General features: G+C 41.1%; 1 pseudogene; it reads right to left on the bottom strand.

Moving 5' to 3' along the window:
* Window positions 1–13863: 13863 nt before the first annotated feature.
* Window positions 13864–18465, bottom strand: LOC104093932 (uncharacterized; annotated as a pseudogene).
* Window positions 18466–19249: the final 784 nt, after the last annotated feature.

Consider the following 19249-nt stretch of genomic DNA (forward strand, 5'->3'; position numbering starts at 1 on the left):
ATAATATTATCTTGGCTCAGATACTCTAGAGACAGATTTTGCCTCATACAGATAGTCTATCCGCTTATTGAGATTGGCTTCAGGCGGGGTCGATGAGCGGATTTCCTCGTTGGTAGAAATAATTGAGCGAGCCGTTCAGGTCGCAGTGGTCATGGTGAGTCGGCAACGTGGCCCTATGCATACCACCTATTCTAAAATGTCTCGATTTTCCCAATCGGTTTGTTGGAGTTGGGCTGTCCACAAATTAAGATGACGCCATGACGTCATGCGTCATTATGATGCGTTTTCCCAATGCATTGCTTCGTTTCTCGTACATCCTTTGATTGAACCTGCCGCTTCGGTTATGGCGCATCATTTTCGATTTTGGTGCCCAGGTTCTTATAAATAGATGTGGTAGGGTGTAATTTCGAAGTTTTAGACCTTTTACTCCGAAACTCCATATCTCTTTCTTTCTTCTCTGTGACTTAACACTTTCTGTTCCGGGGGCTTTCGTTGTTTTCAATCGTTTATTGCTTGATACTCTTTTTCTTCCGATAAATCATGACTAACGTACCTTCCGAGTCTAGTGAGGGAAGTGAGTTGGTCCCTTTAGCGATGGTGCTCCTTCCTCATGAGGGGAATGCTCCTACAGCCGTCGAGGATGGAGGCTTCCCTTTGGTGGAGGAGATAATTCTTCGCAATCCTGACACCAGGTCTAATTTCTCGAAGTCCCCTGATGACGACCCTGGAGCCTTTGGGTCAGTGATGACGGAGAAGAAATTGGGAGATCTTAGGGGTAAGTACGGCATCCCCGATCATCTCGAATTGATCCCGACTGGGTGGGAAATGGTGCAGGTCCATCGTCCTGGATACTGCGCCTTCTATGCCTACCCCTTCCAAGTCGGCTACACTCTCTCTCCCTTTCACTGGCGGAGGAATTTTGCCGTTATTACGGCGTCTGCCCAGCCCAGCTCGCCCCATACCTCTACAAGCTTATAAGGATGCTCACTAAATTTGCCGAGCTGGCCGGGGCCAAGCTCTCACTTCGGCATTTGATACACATCTTCGCCCCTAGATTTTACAGGGGGACTATGTTAAACCTTCGCCACCAAGGAGGCAAGTGCATGGTGGTGAAGATGGACGACAAGGCTAATCGCCAATTTTGGTTAAACTACTTCTTCGTCAAAACCGAAGACGTGGTAGCCAACGTTGACGGTTTCACTTAGGTTTGGAATTGCACTCGTAAGCACTTAGTTTCCTTGTTCGCATGTGTCTGATTTTTTTTTGCTTGGTCGTGGTTTATGATTTATGGTCCTTTCCCCTCTCTTTTTTTTATGCAGCCAAGACCTCGCCTCTTCCTCTAGTTGAAGACATTTCGGACTGGGTTAATAGACTCCTCCCTCACATCATGGGAATTAGTGAGTGGTCGGGCTTCTTCAAGGGTTTGGGCCGGCTCTCCTTTCGACTGGTAAGTCCCTTGTTTTGTTGAAGTCTTGGTTTATTTTCCTTCCGTTTACTTTGCTGACCTCCCATTTTTACTGTGTTTTTTTCAGCGTCGACCAGGGGGCCTTCGAGTAGGTCGAGAGCTCCTGCCCGTTCGTTCTGAAAAAACAAAGTTGCGACGCCCTCGGCTTCTACTCTATCTATGTCAGTGACTATCTCTGCTCGCACCTCTACCCCTCATATTGCAGCGTATGGTTCTGCGCCTTGCGTGGCCGTGGGGACTTTGACCACGGAGATATCGGCTTCTCCTATATATCATCTTATAAATGAAGACAATGAACTTGTGCCGGGCGAAGGGGACTTGATGCCCCGTAAGAGGAGATCCATGGACGCTGGCGATGGGGTCTCCCGGGCCGTTGACTCAGTGACAGGTGATTTTTCACTACGCGAGACGGCGACCATTATCATTAGGGATGACACCGAGCCGGAATTCGGGACTTTGAGGTTTGAGGTAGCCGAAGTGGATATGCCTTCTATGGAGGCTGAGGTAGAGGGATCGGCTACCAATGTTCTCGATACTTTGAGGAGAGAGGAGGCATCGACTTCTCAGCCGGCCGCTAATACTTCTTTGCCGACCAATGAGAGAGGTAAGGATGTGGCCGAGGAAGGCGAGAAGTCAGGGTCGGATGTTGACGCGGATGACCTGAAGATGATAGAGGATGGTTTTACCCAACTGGAGGTAAGGTTGGAGGGGTCTACGAGAACCATTGCGATCCCTATAGATCGCGACTTGCTGAAGAATACGGAGAACGTGGTACCTGCCCTCGGACCTCTTTGCTCTGACATAGAGGGTAAGACCCTCCAAGAATTAAACAACGTCACCTTGTCGAGGAGTATAGCAGGTCTTGCTCTCAGGGTGAGTGCTTAGTGTTTTGTCCCTTTTTTTTCTTTGTTAGTAGGGGCATTTTCATGTTTTCCTTACTTTTTTTTTCGTTTTGTGTTTGCAGACTATGATTTGGATATTGAAAGCGCCTGAAGGGAGGAGAAGCGCAGGGAAATATTTGGTTGGTTAAAAAACAAATATTTCGAGTACCGTGGCAAGTACCGGGAGTTCTGTAGGCAGTTTGGTGAGGGCCGTAATTTGCAGGCTCTTCGTGATGAGTTGAAGGAGAAGGATGACGAGATAGTGAGAGTCATTGAGAAGTGTAGTGTCCTTGGGGGGACGTTGAGGAGTAGGGAAGAGGATCTCGAGGTCAGCAGAGCCGTGGAGGCCCAGTGCTCGACCTTCAGGCACAAGTGGTCGAGCTACGAAGTCAATTGGAAGAATGTCGGCTTCAAATGGAGGTCCTTAATGGTGAGGTCGCCGAGAAGCAGATCGAGCTTGAGAAGATGAAGTCTTCCCATTTGGAGGATCGGAGGAAATCAGAGATGCTAGAGTTGGTGAATAGGACTCTCCTGGCCGAGCGGGAGATTGATCAGTCTACGATGAAGGTAAAAGAGGATCGACTAGAGGAGAGGAGAGGAGAGTTGGAGAAAGGCAATTCCATCCTCTATGATCGGGTAGCCGCTTTAGAAGCTGAGAAGGCCCAACTGCTTGCACATCCATCTTCTTCTCGTACTTCAGAATTTCCCAACATTCCTCGGGACCTGTATGAAGAATGGATTCATGTCGAGGCTCAGTTGGACGTGTTTCGAGATTTGTATAAGGCGGGGTCTGTTTCTGTGGTCGCCCTTGATGATGTTCGTGTTAAGGCCTGTGAGGCTCGGATCGCTTGTGGATATGATCCTTCCACGCCTGAGGTCGGCGATGACAAGGGGGACGAGGGCGTGGATCAGCTTAAAGAGAATGCCTGGTATGATGCTGCATACCCTGAGGGCGAAGATGACGGTGATGAAGGGAATCAAGACGGCCTGGGCATCGATGGTCAGGGTGGTGAATGTGCAGAGGATCATAATGATGACAATCAGTAGTTTTTCTTCTTCTTTTTTGTGAACTTGTGTATTTTTGCCGGCATCTTCACGAGCTTTTGTAAAAAAAAAATGTTTAAGTATGAAATGACAAGGTTGTTCTCTGTATCTGTTTCCTTTCGTGTGGTTTATTTTCTGTACTTGTATGTTTTTTGCTTCTGTTGTTTGGTTGCCTTTGTTCTCTCTTTTTTACTGCGTTGAGACATGGCCGAGGTCGTCAACTTGTTTGGTCATGACCCTTCGTTAAATCGCAGCCGAGAACCAACAGGTGTTTGTTCGAACGAGGTCGAACATAACCTGAGTTTAATTATGGCCGAGGGCCGGTAAGTGTTAGTTCGAGCGAGGTCGAACATAACCTGAATTTAATTATGGCAGAAGGGTCGGTAGGTGTTAGTTCGAGCGAGGTTAAACATAGCCTGAATTTAATTATGGCCGAGGGCCGACGGGTGTTAGTTCGAGCGAGGTAAAACATAACCTGAATTTAATTATGGCCTAGGGCCTGTAGGTGTTAGTTCACGAGGTCGAACATAACATGAATTTAATTATGGTCGAGGGCCGATAGGTGTTAGTTCGAGCGAGGTCGAACATAACTTGAATTTAATTATGGCTGAGGGCCGGTAGGTATTAGTTCGAGCAAGGTCAAACATAACTTAAATTTAATTATGACTGAGGGCCGGTAGGCTTTAGTTCGAGCAAGTATTTTAAAAGGCGGGGGTATGAGGCGGGGCGTTTTACCTATTATGAGGTGAGGAGTAAGCTCCGAGGCATGGGGCGTAAGCCCTATGGATCTTTAAATGTTTTAATTTATAAATTAATAAAATAGCATAATAACATAAAAATATAAAAATACAATAAAAGTTTAAGAAAATTACAAATAATTACTCATAGAAAAAAAAATATCCAGCATATTCTTAACAACATAAACAATCAATAATGTTAATGTTACTTCGAAATACAAATCAACTATAACGTCTTAACTTCCAAATAATAAGAAAATTATAATTTCTTAATAAATATTACTAACTAAATATTTTACCTTCTTAAAAGATAATAATTAATAAACTTTACCAGTAATATTATCCTTCATGAGTAAATATAAAATTGCTTTCAAATAGCAAAATAAAAAAAAATTAATAATTTTGAGAGACATAGAACTAAGACATGAAGGCCAACAACAAGTGAAAATATAAATTTTTGCTATCTATTTAACCCTCACGGTGTTCTCAATAAGTAAATATGTAATATTATGTCTCGTTATTTGAGTTACTTTCAATCTTCATATTCATATAGATGAATAAACCTTTAATCCTTCATTTGATAAAGAATTTTGAGGGTCAACAATGCTAATTAGAAAAATTGACACATGATTTGGGTAAAAACTGTTGGGCGAGCCCCGAGCGTCGGGCGTTAGGCGTGTTTAAAGCGTACAGTCGGGCGCTTAAGGCGTAAGCCTCATAGAACTGAGCCCCACGCGTGAGTCTCAGAGCTTTTTGATAGTGCCCCGCCCAGGGGCGAGTCCCAAAAAAGCCTTTTAAAATAGTGGTTCGAGCGAGGTCGAACATAACCTGAATTTAAGAAAGATGTGCTGATAAGTATAAAGTTATTGCCTTGACATTGTTGTTTTCGCTACATACTTGGAGAAATTTATAGATTTTTGGGTGTTGGCTAGTGTTCCAGTCCTAGTCTCGGTCTATCTAGTCCCTTCATTGGTCGATCTGGAGAGTAGTGAGAGGTCAAGCAATGAAATGGTGATCACGGCCTTACCTTCGCATACTTTGACTTGGAGTGTTCCCTTCGCCGCCTCGTTAAAAACCTCCTTGAGAAAACCCAACCGGAACAAAACTCAAGTGAGGGAAAAAGAGTACGACTTGGGGGACGCTTTTTCTTTTAGAAGTTGAAGTATTTGAGGTGGCTGATATTCTTATTGTATGGTAGTAGCTTTCCTTCCATTGTTTCTAGTTGAAATGATCCTTTATTTGCTTTTGCTATGATTTTGTACGGACAGTCCTAATTTGTTCCCATCTTGCCTTCCCTGGGATCTTTGCTCGCTTGAGTTTTAGCTTTCAGTACGTAGTCCCCGATTTTGGGCGGCCTAACCTTTGCTTTTTTGTTATAATAGCATTCTACTTGCTATTTTTGGGCGATCATTCTTATATAGGCCATATCTCTTCGTTCGTCGACTTCGTCGAGTTCTTGCCTTCTGCTCATCGTTGCTTGCCTACTCTTTGGTCTACGGGACCGAGGCAGTAATACCAGTCGAGGTCGGAGAGTCCAGTCTAAGGTACTCCTACTTCAGGTAGTACTTCTGACCATATTTCCTTGGCGTCCTCAAGCTTCTTCTTCATGATGTTTAGTATCAATTTGTTAGAGGACTCTGCTTGCCCGTTTCCAGCGAGGTGGTACGGGGTTGAGATTATTCTTTTGATATGCCATTTCTCGAAAAATTCGGCGGTTTTCTTTCCCGTGAATTGGGGTCCGTTGTCGCAACTGATTTCTTTGGGAAGGCCGAACATGCATATGATATTTCTCCATATAAAGGTGATTACTTCCTGTTCCCGTATTTGGGTGAATGCTCCTACTTCCACCCGCTTAGAGAAATAGTCAGTTAAAACTAAAAGGAATCGTATGTTACCTCGCCCTATCGGGAGGGGGCCCACGATGTCCATTCCCCATTTGATGAACGACCAAGGTGAGGTGACTGAGTGGAGGTGTTCGCCCGCTTGGTGAATCATTGGGGCATATTTCTGGCATTGCTCGTATCTTTTCACGAAGTCTGTGACCTCCTTTTTCATGGTAGGCCAGTAATATCCCGCCCGTATGAGGCATCTGACTAGTGCTCAGTTGCCGAAATGAGCCCCACAATGACCTTCGTGGATTTCTTCAAGGACATAAATTCTCTTGTACAGGTCATTGTGGAGGATACTACATCTGGCTGCTTGCATTCTCAGTTTCTTGGCCTCTTTTTTATCGCCTGAGAGTGTGTCGTCCTGCAAGTATACGACAATACGATTGCGCCAGTCCTAAGTTAAGTTAATGTTTCTTACCTTGACTTGGTCTAGCGATGAGTTGAGGAGATAGACCACGTTTTTGTCTCCTGTTGTGATGCTTTTGGTGGTTGCGGCTAGTTTAGCAAGGTCGTCTGCCTTGGCATTTTGTGCTCGTGGAATTTGGTCGAGCTGGCATTCGTCGAAATCGGGCAGCAACTTGCATATTTCGGTCTGGTATTTTTGCAATCTTTGTTCCTTGATTTGGAAAGTCCCTGTGACTTGGTTGACCACGAGCTAGGAATCACAATGTAATTTTAAACGTTTTGCCCCATACTTGAGCGCTAGTCTCAAACCTGCAATGAGGGCCTTATACTCGGCCTCGTTGTTAGTCATAGTCGGGCACCTTATGGACTGGCAAATTACTTCGCCTGTTGGGACTTCGAGTACGAGCACCAGTCCGGACCCCGACGCGTTGGATGCGCCATCAGTGTATAGGACCCAGGGGTCTTGTGTTTGGGGGGAAGTTTGGACGACTTCCTTTTCAACTTCAGGCATTATTTTTGCGCTGAAGTCGATGACGAAGTCAGCGAGCACTTGTGACTTTATCGCCGTTCGCGGATGGTACGTGATATCGTGCTCTTTTAGCTCAATGGACCACTTGGCCAGCCTTCCCGATAGCTCGGGTTTATGCAAAATGCTTCTTAAGGGAACGTTGTGACGACCGAGATGGGGTGACATTGGAAATATGGTCTTAGCTTTTGTGAAGCTATGACTAAGGCCAAATCTAGTTTCTCGAGGTGTGGGTACCTCATCTCGGCATCGACTAGTGTTTTGCTAATGTAGTAGATGGGAGATTGCGTACCTTTATTTTCTCGAATTAGGACTACGCTTACAACTACCTCGGACACAGCTAGACAAACGAGGAGATTCTCCCCCGACTCTGGTTTTGAAAGCAAAAGCGGCGACGACATATATGCCTTTAGTTCCCTCAGAGCCTGGATGCACTCCGAAGTCTATTGGAGGCCGTTATCTTTCTTAAGTACTCCAAAGAATTTATGGCACCTATCTGACGACCGCGAGATGAACCTTGGTAGGGCGGCGATGCGTCCAGTCAACCTTTGGACCTATTTTTGGTGGTCAAGAGTTCGGGTATCCCCTCGATGGCTTTGATTTGGTCAGGATTGACCTCGATCCCTCGATGTGATACCATGAAACCTAGGAACTTCCCTGAGGTTACGCCAAACGCACAATTCAACGGGTTCAGTTTCATTTCGTACCGTTTGAGTATGTCGAAAGTTTCTTTCAGATGGTCGATGTGATCTTCTCCCCTTTTGGACTTGACTAGCATGTCGTCTATATATACTTTCATTATTTTACCGAGCTGATCCTTGAACATCCTTGTCACCAACCTTTGGTAAGTCACCCCCGTGTTCTTTAGTCCAAAGGGCATGACCCTGTAGCAGTACATTCCTTGGTGGGTGATGAATTTGGTTTTTTCCTGATCTTCCTCTTCTATGAGGATCTGATTATAGCTTGAGTAAGCGTCCAAGAAGCTTAGCAGCTCATGCCCGGCCGTTGCGTCAATGAGATGGTCAGTGTGAGGTAGCGAGAACGAATCCTTTGGGCATGATCTGTTCAAATATGTGAAGTCCACGCACATCCACCATTTCCTATTCTTCTTTTTAACCATTACTACATTGGCGACCCACTTGGGGTACTTCGACTCCCTGATGGAACCATTTTCTAACAGTTTTTTCAATTCATCACGCATTGCGTCATTGATTGCGGAGTTAAATTTACACCTGACCTGCCTCACCGGGGGGTAGGGTGGGGGGTGGAAGGGGTCGATGTTTAATTTATGCGTGATGATTTCTTTTGGGATGCCCGTCATATCTGCATGGCTGAAAGCAAACAAATCCGTATTAGCTTTTAAGAATAGACTGAATTTACCATGAACCTGAAGTTTGCAACCGATATAGGCCTTCTTGCTATGGTCATTGGGATCTAATTGAACGGGGTTGAGGTCTTCTATGGTCGATCCCGCAGCTTCGACTATGTCGGGCTCTTTGATGCCTTCCCCGATCTTGTCATGCCCATACCTTGACCCTGATGATTGCTATGTCTCTTTTTCTTTGTTATTCTTTTGTTGGGTGGCCGTGCTGTATAAAGAAATGCGGTAGCATTCCCGTGACATACGTTGCTCTCCTCGTATGGTGACTATTCCCCATGAAGTTGGAAATTTAACGACTTGGTATAAGCTGGAGGGGACGGCCTTCATGGGGTATATCCACGATCATCCTACTATGGCGTTATACGCGGTTTCTTGGTCCATGATGTGGAAAGTTGTTTTGAGAGTCACGCCGTCGGCCAAAATGGGGAGTGTAATTTCCCCGGATGTCCGTTCAAATGCATTGTTAAAACTAGTTAGCGTGATGCAGCGCTGTACTATCTTATCCTTGAGTTTCATTTGGCTAAGTACTCAGGGATGGATAATGCACGCGCTGCTCTCGTCATCTATCATAATGCGTTTAACATCAGTATCTAAAATTCGCAGAGTAATAACGAGGGCGTCACTATGAGAAAAATCTAAACCGTCGGCGTCCAACTTGTCGAAGATGATACTTTCTTCGAGTTCGTCGTACCGTTCGTGGGTGATAGATCGCTTGAGTTTGTGGGTAGTGGTGAACTTCACGTTGTTGATAGAGGCGTCGTCGTCGCTGCCAATGATCATGTTGATGGTAAGGGCTGGTGAGGGTGGTCTAGGCGGCCCTTGATGTTCGTGTCCTCTGGCAAAATTGGTTCCTCCCTTATTGCTTTGCAACTCTTTAAGGTGTCCTTGTCGTAACATATTCACGGCTTCCTGCCTCAGGGCGATGGAGTCTTCAGTCTTGTGCCCTCATTCCTGGTGGAACTCACATAGAGCGTCATATTTTCTGGTATTAGGGTCTGATCTCATCTTTGGCGGCCACTTCACTTTTGGCCTAAGCTTCTCCAGGGCGTAGACTATCTCTGTAGGTGACACACAAAAATTGTGAGCAGATAATACGAGGACATAACTTTGTCGTTCCGATGGGTTCCCATCCTTGGTCTGGATAGACCTTCTTCGTAGTGGGGGGGAGGGGGGCGGCCGTTCTGATATATGGTTGATGTTGTTCCCTGTTAGGTCGCGGAATTGGATGATCTCTTCTGGCATTGTCTCTTCACTCCTTTCGTGATTTCGCTTGTATCGAGGTTAGTTGGCCCGTTGAGGTCGTCCTCATCTGCGTGGACCTCGTCACAATAAGCATTGTGGATTTCGACCCAAGTGGTTGGGGGGTACTTCATCAACTGACTCAACAGTTTCCTCATTGCTCTTGAACCATCCCTACTCAGCCCTTCTGAAAAGCTACGACCGACATCCCTTCGGACACGTTTGGCAAAGTCATCCTTACTCGGTTGAACCAGGCGAGGAATTTCCTCAGCCCCTTTCCCAGAGATTGTTTAATAGCAAATATGTCATTCACTCTCGCCTCGGCCTTCTTGGCTCCGGCGTGGGCCGTTACGAACTTGTCAGCCATTTCTTCAAAGGTTTCTATGGAGCTTGCTGGTAGCTGCGAATACCAGGTTAATGCCCCTCATGTGAGGGTTTCGCCGAACTTCTTCAGTAAGATGGAAGACACCTGTTCTTTGGCGAGGTCGTTGCTCTTTACGGAGGTGACGTAATGAGTCATGATCTTCAGGGTCGGTTGGTTGTGCCATCATATATCCAGAGGTAGGGCCGTATTTTATAGGTTTTTGGTATAACATGTGGGGTTGCGTCATCACTATACGACTGTTCGACGAACCGGCCGGCATACCTCTTCGGCAATAGCGTAGGGGTGCCCGGCATTTTATCGACCCTTTCTTGGTGTTCTTTCATTTGATCTCGGAGCGTCTTGTTTTCATTCTCCATTTCTTCCATCCTTTTCCGAATGGCTGCAAGGGAGTTGTCACCTGCACTATCAATGACATTGTGAGTAATACCTGTCGTTGGAGGAAAAAGCTGGTTGCACTGCTCGTCCGCTTGTTGTATCATACAAGTCTTTGCGTTTTCTGTATTCGTATCCCGAGTGGGCTTGTTGAGGACGCGGGTTAGCATGTCAATTAGCCATACTTCAAGGAGCTTTTTTAAAGCTGGGGGCGTCTCTTCCCCCCACATACGTGGAGGCTCCCTTACCATGAGATTTTGTGATGATGCTGCAGTAAGGGGGTGGTGACCCGTCTCGCCTAAGGGATGTACTGGGCGTCGTGTCCTCACCCGCGGTTTCACAACTTTCATTGATGACGTTCATGAGGTTGGTTGGGAGGTCACATGCTATTCTCGTCCTTTCTTCTCAGTTACCTGCCATGTAGGGTTGTGTATGCACAAAGAAATAAGATATTGGATTTTGTGACATTAGTGACTCGTGTCAGTCGTAGATCTAGAGGAACTAAAAATTTAACTAAGAAGTCCCCACAGACGGCGCCAATTTGTTTGACAAAAAATATGGCTCTTGGTTCAAATAATTAAATTTATGTAATTATGGGTCAAACTTAGTTAACAATAATATTTCTAGATGTAGCTTCCAAGGGTGCAATAAATATTAGATAGTTTTTGTCAAATAGTGATAACAATATACAATAACTATTCCAAAAAGAATGAGCAATAATGTAGCATTTAATAGCAATGAATAACAATAAATGACATTTAAGTAAATAGGAGGAATGATTCACCCAATAAATGATGAACTAGATGGTTGTTCCTTCTGACAATGATGAGTGACAGACAAATCCTTAAATGTTCGAGTTATTCTCGGATCTGATGGAAATATGGAATAATATAGACAAGAATATCAGTGAAAAGGTGGTGTTTGTATCTTAGTAAGCTTAGTAAGAGAGAGAGAGAGAGAGAGAGAGAGAGAGAGAGAGAGAGAGAGAGAGAGAGAGAGAATCTTTTTATCAAAGAGTATTCTTACAAATGAATATCACATGCCCTTATCATTATCTCTTTTTTCTATATATATGGGATATGTTCCTAAGAAACCCTAATAGTACAAGTGCAGAGAATATCCACTAGAATATTTTCTTTTAATATCTTATCCTGACAAACTCGCTGTTACAACTCTTATCATCGATATTCAACCTCGAACTCGACCCTTGTTGACATCTCGACTACGGTCCTTGTCAACATCTCGACTATGGCTCATGTCGATACTTCGGCCAAGGACTTTGTTGCTTCTTGGGTCGCTTCGACTAACGTAGACTCGAGAATCCTTTCCATAATATTATCTTGGCTTAGATACTCTAGAGATAGATTTTGCCTCATACACCAACATAATCACAATTACGATGAGCTCACAATTTAGTAAATGATAACATATTTGAAGCCATAGCGTTCTACTTTCTGGCTGCCTTAGCATGATTATATCTTTTAAAAAAAGCACATAAATATAAAGACGGGTTTCAATAGATTATATCCTGTTAATCTTTTTGCAGTTATTTATTTAAAAAAATTCAGCTCGCTACGATGAATTTGGGCTTGAGTCAAGGTCCATTAATTCAAATAGGTTGTAAATGCTTTTTTGATTGGGAGTTTTTCCTACATATACTATAATAGGAACTTATTAATTTATTTTCTCTAGGTTTTGTATTTTTTCAAAAAGTATCTAGATTTTTCTTACAAATTGTATACAGTCCCCCTTTAAAAGGCTCTCATTCCATTATTAATGTCTTCAATTAAGGAATTCAATTATATCCTTTCTCCTCATTTCATGCGTCCTAATATCTTATAGATTTCCTCTTCTCTCTCTCTCTTTTATAATTGCACGTCTTCAACAAGAAGCTGGTAATTTTGCTTCAATTGTTGAATGGTTTTGGTTGAATGGATATAATGTTATACAACATATTATATGTTCATATTATTGTTATAATATTAGGAAAATAATTCCATAATAGCCAAAAAAAAAAACTTTTTCTTTGCAGTTAGAAATCTATACACACGGCATAGAATGTCATGCGATGACAGAAAAAATCAGTTGCTAAAAGTTTTTTCAACAATTCAAAAATCGTTAAACTTTACCAAAACTATTACTAATAAGATAATGTCTCGTACAAAATTCAAATGTAAAATTGGGCACAAACTTACAATTGCGGGTCGCCATATATAATTAACATACAATTATCATACATTTGTGATATAATTTATGCAACAATTATGATACAAATACAATAATGATACAATCGTGATACAGTTCTGAAAAATTATGATACAATACTGATCTTCATCTTCTTCAAGTTTCAATCACAACTATAAACTTAAATTCTGATACAATATTGTATTATAATTGTATTAGTATTGTATCAGGTATTGTTTTAGGTATTGATGTATCGGATACAAGTCAAATACAACTTTGATATAATTGCGATACAATTATGAAACAAATCTGATACATTTATGATATAATTATCATACAATCGTGATACAACTCAGAAACTTCTTCTTCTACGAGATTCAATATAAAATTTTACCTAAAAATAACTTTAAACTTAACCAATCTCCCTCAAAATTGAGATATAAAACTCCAAGATATATTCTCAATCATTTTCAAGAACACACAATCCAAACAAATCACAAATTCGTAAAGCCCAAATATTGAATTCAAAGCATCAAAGTTTTTTAATGATTATCAATGGAGAACTCTTTGTTGCTGCAATTTTAGAGATAATATCGATGGATTTGTGTGAAGAGGGAGAGATTTGGGTTGATTTGTACGAAAGAGAAAGAAATATTTTGAAATCTATTTAAAAATATGATGAAAAAAGGGGCTTTGTATAACAGATATACATGAGAGTGAGATGGGGAGGGGAGCGGCGTGAGGAGGGGGGTTATATCAGTTACATCCTAATTTTAAGGATTGCTCTCTTTATTAAGATTTTGTATATAAATAGTAAATATAGATAGAAAATGTAATATTTAAGGAACATAAAGAAAAGTGGCAAATAAGTTTCTATTATAGTATAGATAGGTAAATTCCCCTTTTTGATTTTACTATCATATGGGCAAAGTGCACAAATAGTCGTTTTTAGGACCCTATTTTGAAAAGGTCAAATTTATAAAGTTTTAAAATTTAACCACTTCAGAATCAGCTTCAGACATACGGGTATGAAGTTACACTGCAAAAGCCTAACTTCATACCAATTTAAATGAAATTCAAATTAAGTTAGGCTTTGATAGTACCCAACTTCAGACTCACAGGTTCTTAATTTGAACTTTGGCTTTTCAATCTTTAGACCTAGACCTGAAGAAGCGGGAGGAGGAAGTATTAAGTTTGCCCAAACAAACTAAATTTTGAATAGTTTTTAAAAACTAAATATATTTTAAATAGGGATGCTACGAGCGACCTGGTTTATTTGGCTAGCTATTAGAATGTCACTTTTATTTAGTTTTACAAGAACTAATATAACATTAATTAAATAAAAAAGAAGTAAATAAGTGAAACAAAAATGTCAATAGATATACATGAGTCAATCTAACACTAATACATTAGTTACAATATGCTATACTTATTTAACTTTAGGTTGTGAAACCCTGTAAAACCACCCAAATCACATGTCTTCTCAGAAGACCCTTCAAGCCCGTTTTCAGTGAATCATTCTTCAACAAATAGATTACATTCTGGCAAGGTGAACCAAATTATAACCAAGCGCCACGTCACCTCTCACCGAACCTCTTCTGGGAAAAATGTTAAAAATTGGCAGTTGTCCCGAAGGTAACTACAAGGTCTTGCTTCGGAAGACAATTACTAGCTAATATTTTTATAAAAGTTAAAAAGTAAAGGTCTAGTTGATACTCGTCCTCCTGAACAAAGTATAAATCTAAAATAGTACTTCCGACCTAGTTGTCATGAATTGTGTCCTATGTCTTTTTTGCCCGCTATGTTCTACGGTTTTACCTGAACCACCATCTCTGAATAGTAGAAATAGGAGTATGCATGAATGGAGCATATCTTTGAATCAGAGGATTTACATGCCTCCCGATCTTAGCCCACATGTTCTGATGGTAACCAGCAGTAGCAGGAGCTTGATACATAAGCTTCAATAGCTGCACAAGAGTTGAATACTCGTCAATGAGAGTTAGTGATAGTAGCGGCCTGACGTATTGTAATGTACTGACTGACATGATGGAACACAAGATGTAACTTGATAAAATTTTTACGGAGCAAGAAGCTGAAGTTACTAGAACTTTTAGAGTTCACTCATTTAGAAGTTGAAGTACTTCGATGAAAATGACAGAATGGCAAATACAAGCCAATACATGAAAGCTTGTATTATGTTACGCTGCCACCTGCATTTTTAAGGATGTGGAGAGTTAAATGCAGAAAATGGAAAGAACAATGAGAATAACAAGTACCAGCACCAGTTACAGAAACTTGGTGTAAGAAAATGAGCTCTGATACTAACGATAATAGGGACACAATTAGAAGAAATCCAAGCCCAATCTCAGCCTGTGAAGACAGTATGCTAAGAGTAGTTGTGTTTGACTTGACCCATACACAAGCCTCTTCCAAGTATTTCCTGTAAATATTGCCATGTAAGTCAGAGATAAGGAAAAAACTTTCTAGGACACCCCCTGCCCCCCGCAACACACACCACAAAAAATAATCAAGAGGAGGCACGAATAGGTAAAAGCACATCTAGGAGATTTACAACATGAATAAATATTTTGCCATTATATCGAAGATTTCTTAAGGTTTGTTCTACAGATTTTGCAGGATATTATCAATTTCAATCAATTTTAGAATCACTCATTTCAAGAGAAACAACTCTTTTTCATGATACTTAAGGAAAAGCGTTCTGCTACCTGTATAACGAAGATGTGCTGAAGTTGCGTCGAAGAAACTTCGCAACATGTTCAAGTGCTCTGCATAGAACGGGAATCAAAGCAACTGCTCAGCATTGATCAATTAACACATGTTATTGAACCAATAGACCAAATTTCCATAAAATTATAAAGAACGAGAGGGACAAACGAAAATAGACTCACATTTCAAGTAAAGATGTGAAGTGACAAAAGTAAGGCAGTAAATGAAGTAGATAAAATCTTTCGTCACAATAACTGACTGAAACCAAACTTGCACCGCCTGCAAATTCCAAGCGCTAGGCTTCTGCAAAAAGGGGATTAGATTATCAAAAGTCACCTCATAGACCAAAAGACACGAACTAGCCTCAACAAAGTAAGAGGGCGAATCTGCATTCAGAATTTACCCCATATAATGAGTATAATGAATATAGGGAAGAACATGCAGTTCCTGCAAAGGCCAGTCAAAATGCTCTGTTTGACAGATTTGCAGGTATAAGTGGTAAGATTGCAAGAACTGCCACAACAAGGACCTGCAGAGAAGAGTACCAAAAATTAATCGAAAGAGATGGCCAACTATTCTGTAGTCAAATCAAACGCAAGAGCGATAAACCCAATCATCAAAATCATTTGGCGCATGATTTCCACGCTGAAAATCAATGCCACATTAGAAAGCACAATGGAACATGCAGAAATGCTTCAGTGAGATAATGATAGAAGTTTATATGAAGCTTGATCCCAGAAATCCCAAGAGCTCTTAACAGACAATTTTCAGAGCTAATGAAATGTACAAAGGGCCTCTCCCCTCTGCGCTGCAAAAGACAGGGCGTCACTGACAGAAGGAATTAGCATACTGTGACATCTAAAAGGAAACGGAAACCAAATACAGTATTTATTTTGGAAAACTGACAAACACCTATCAATGAGTCAAGTTTTTCCATAGCTTGTCTCCAGGAACTTAAACAACAAATTCAAACAAAAGGTGATTTCAAGAAGAGGTAAGATATCATGCAATGATATTTCTGATTAACGACAAAGTGGCATCTTTCTTCCCCCCTCTCCCCTCCGCAATTAATCAAGGCTAAAAGAAGTCATGATAAAAGGCAATACTTCTACAAGGAATTTTTCCATAATGCATCCTGTTCATAGAGAGGCATCACCTGATAGCAAAAGTTGCCATGTGGTAAAGCAGGGCATATCAGATTCCATCACTGTAAAGGAGATAAGGTCCTATCCTTGAAAGTATATATCCACTTTTGGACTCTTTGGGCTAATAAAGAGTTAACAATTAATCTAGTATCACATAGAGCAGTTACTACATAGAAGCAGCCAATCAAAACTTTCTCGCACAGAAAATCATGGTGCAAAAGATAAAAAGATGAATATATGGTACCCAAGCATTCACTGAAAATTGTAGAGTTTGTCGATTCCATCGCAGCGATGTTGCACATGAAGTTGGAGTTGTGGATGTTCCAGAAGTTCTACTAGCTGAACCTGAAATAAATATCATTTGGATGAAATACACATTTACATTTGAAGTGAAGATGTCTACAAAGCAAAGGGGCTTTTTTGTTACCTTTCTCAACCAAAGAAAAAGGGGCTCTTTTTATTCATTCAGAGTTCACTATTAAGAAAGAAATTTATACCAGAGTTACGTTGTCTTGGCTGGTTGTTAGAAGTTGATGATGACGACGACGATGAAGAAGATTGTGGGGCTGATGATCTTGCTGGTTGGGACGAACTGCTGGTAGTCATTGGTTCAACAATTAGACCAGGATCCTGGACACATAGATACAATCAACACTGTGAACCTCAGAGGAAATTTTCCACAATTAAAATAATAAACATCCCCTGATTATTTAGATCATCTGAAATTCTACTGTCAGTTACAGCCAAGCTTAAGAGCCCATCAGAAAGCGTAGATAAGTCACTTATAGCAAAATTTTGAATTGGAATACACTTCATGTTACTGCAAGTTAAATATCTCTCGGTGTTACTCAGTCCATAGTGTAGTACTGGTATGTCAGGACGGTTTACACCACTATATAACAGAAAACCAATGGAGGAGAGTATTTCATATGCTCCAGTACAACAAAACAATACGCAACTATGATCTAAACATTAGGAACTTATACAGTTATGCGAAACAATCACATCATAGAAAGAGAAGCAAGTGATACTGATACACTTGACCCATGAGAGGAAGAAGCAGAGGGAGAAGGAAGTGGGAACAGCCAAACAAAGCAAACATGAAAGACTCTTCCCAATTTAATCAAGTCAAACTTTGTCAACATTGTATTTATCAGCAATGGATTAATATAAAAACAAGCTAAGGAAGAAGAGGATGACAAAGTGACCTGCATGAAGTTCAGAGATAAAGGACTCCATGTGGTCAGGGAGCCTCCATAAATTTCATTTGGCACCATATGACATAATGCAAGGGATAAGAAAGCAGTGCCCTACAGTTGATGGGGCTGTAAGAAAAGGCCTACGAACACTGAACAAGGGCAACTAAGAAGCACACTTCGGAGAAAAGCTGAACACGCAGAAGAACCGGTATTATGGTAAAAAAAAGCCAAAAACCAGTTCTGCACATACACAAACTCATAATCGAATGAAATCGGCATCCCTGCATCTAGATTACCCCGGAAATTAAGCCTTCCGAATCAACAGAGGGACATTAGATCCATTACTATACCATAAAAAGTCAGCCATTAATTAAAATGCGAAATCCAAGGATCTCGGAGCAGTTAGAGAAAAAATACTGTAAACAGATATAGTGTGCATATACACATGAAACGCAAATTCAATCAATTCATCAACTAAGCACCAAATCTCAAGCTAATTGGAGTCATCATCTATATCTGTTCCATTCTATTCGGCGCAGCATATGATGAACAAGAAAAAGAAAGAAAACGTACAATGTAACGCTGGTAGAACTTGTGCTTGAAATGGTCGACGACATCGGAGCGTGAGCCCATGTGAGGAGGAATGAGAATGTTGGACCAGTAATCGGCCCATCTGGGATCATTTTCATAGTCATACGCCGCCGCCGCTATTCTCTTCAATTTTTGGGAATCATCTTCTCCTCCTTCTCCCATCGCTCCCTGCTACTACTAGTAGTTGTGAAAATCCGTGGAGTAGTTGATGTTGCTTCTACTATTCTTCACAGTCGTTTAGTCGTGGTGTTCTTTAGAACTCTTTTGACGGACAGTGCTGGAGAACCACGTCTCCCACATTAATTTGTCATTTATTTACTTTTTGTGGCGAGCATAAAAGCGAATTTAATTATTAATAATCTCGTCACTAAAAGTAATAAATGGCACAAATAAATTCTAGCTAGGTCGCCTCAACATAGACTTACTTTTTTGGTGGCGACTACAACGGTCGCCAAGGAATTAAAGGCGCCACTGAAAGTTTTATTTCTTTTAGTGTTAACCGGTTATGATTTATCATTTTCGCTTTACGCTCATTCTAGACAAGTTCTTGTAATTAGCTTTCACGTAATCCAAATATTCCTTACAATCAATCACATCTTTAAAAAAAAAATCTACTTCAATGGTCCCATAAATCTAGCAACTATGCTTGAGTGGTGAACCATTTCTTTTGATAATACTAGTCTCTATGTTCGTGCGATACACTAATTATTTTGTATCAAATATTACAAAACGCCTTCCAAAGATGATAAACTATCAATTATGCGGATACTCTATAACTAATTGTTAGTGAATATATACTAAGTTCAATAATCAGTTACTTAAAAACGAAAATAGAAAAATATCATATATAATCCAAGTTATACCTTCAAAATGCTTGTGGCAATAATCATGAGCTTGTGACTCCTATAGGTTGATTTCTGTACTATTTGCATTAAATATTTTCCTCTTTTCGTTTAGAATTAATTTGCAAACAAACTGGACTAAAATAAGATCAATTTAAGAGTCTTTGATATTTTTAGTTGGAAGACCTCTAGTGTCATGGCTTTGGACAATATTGTTTTAGATCAACTCATAAGTAC

The sequence above is a fragment of the Nicotiana tomentosiformis genome, chromosome 2 (assembly GCF_000390325.3).
Source record: "Nicotiana tomentosiformis chromosome 2, ASM39032v3, whole genome shotgun sequence".
NCBI classification, from domain to species: domain Eukaryota; kingdom Viridiplantae; phylum Streptophyta; class Magnoliopsida; order Solanales; family Solanaceae; genus Nicotiana; species Nicotiana tomentosiformis.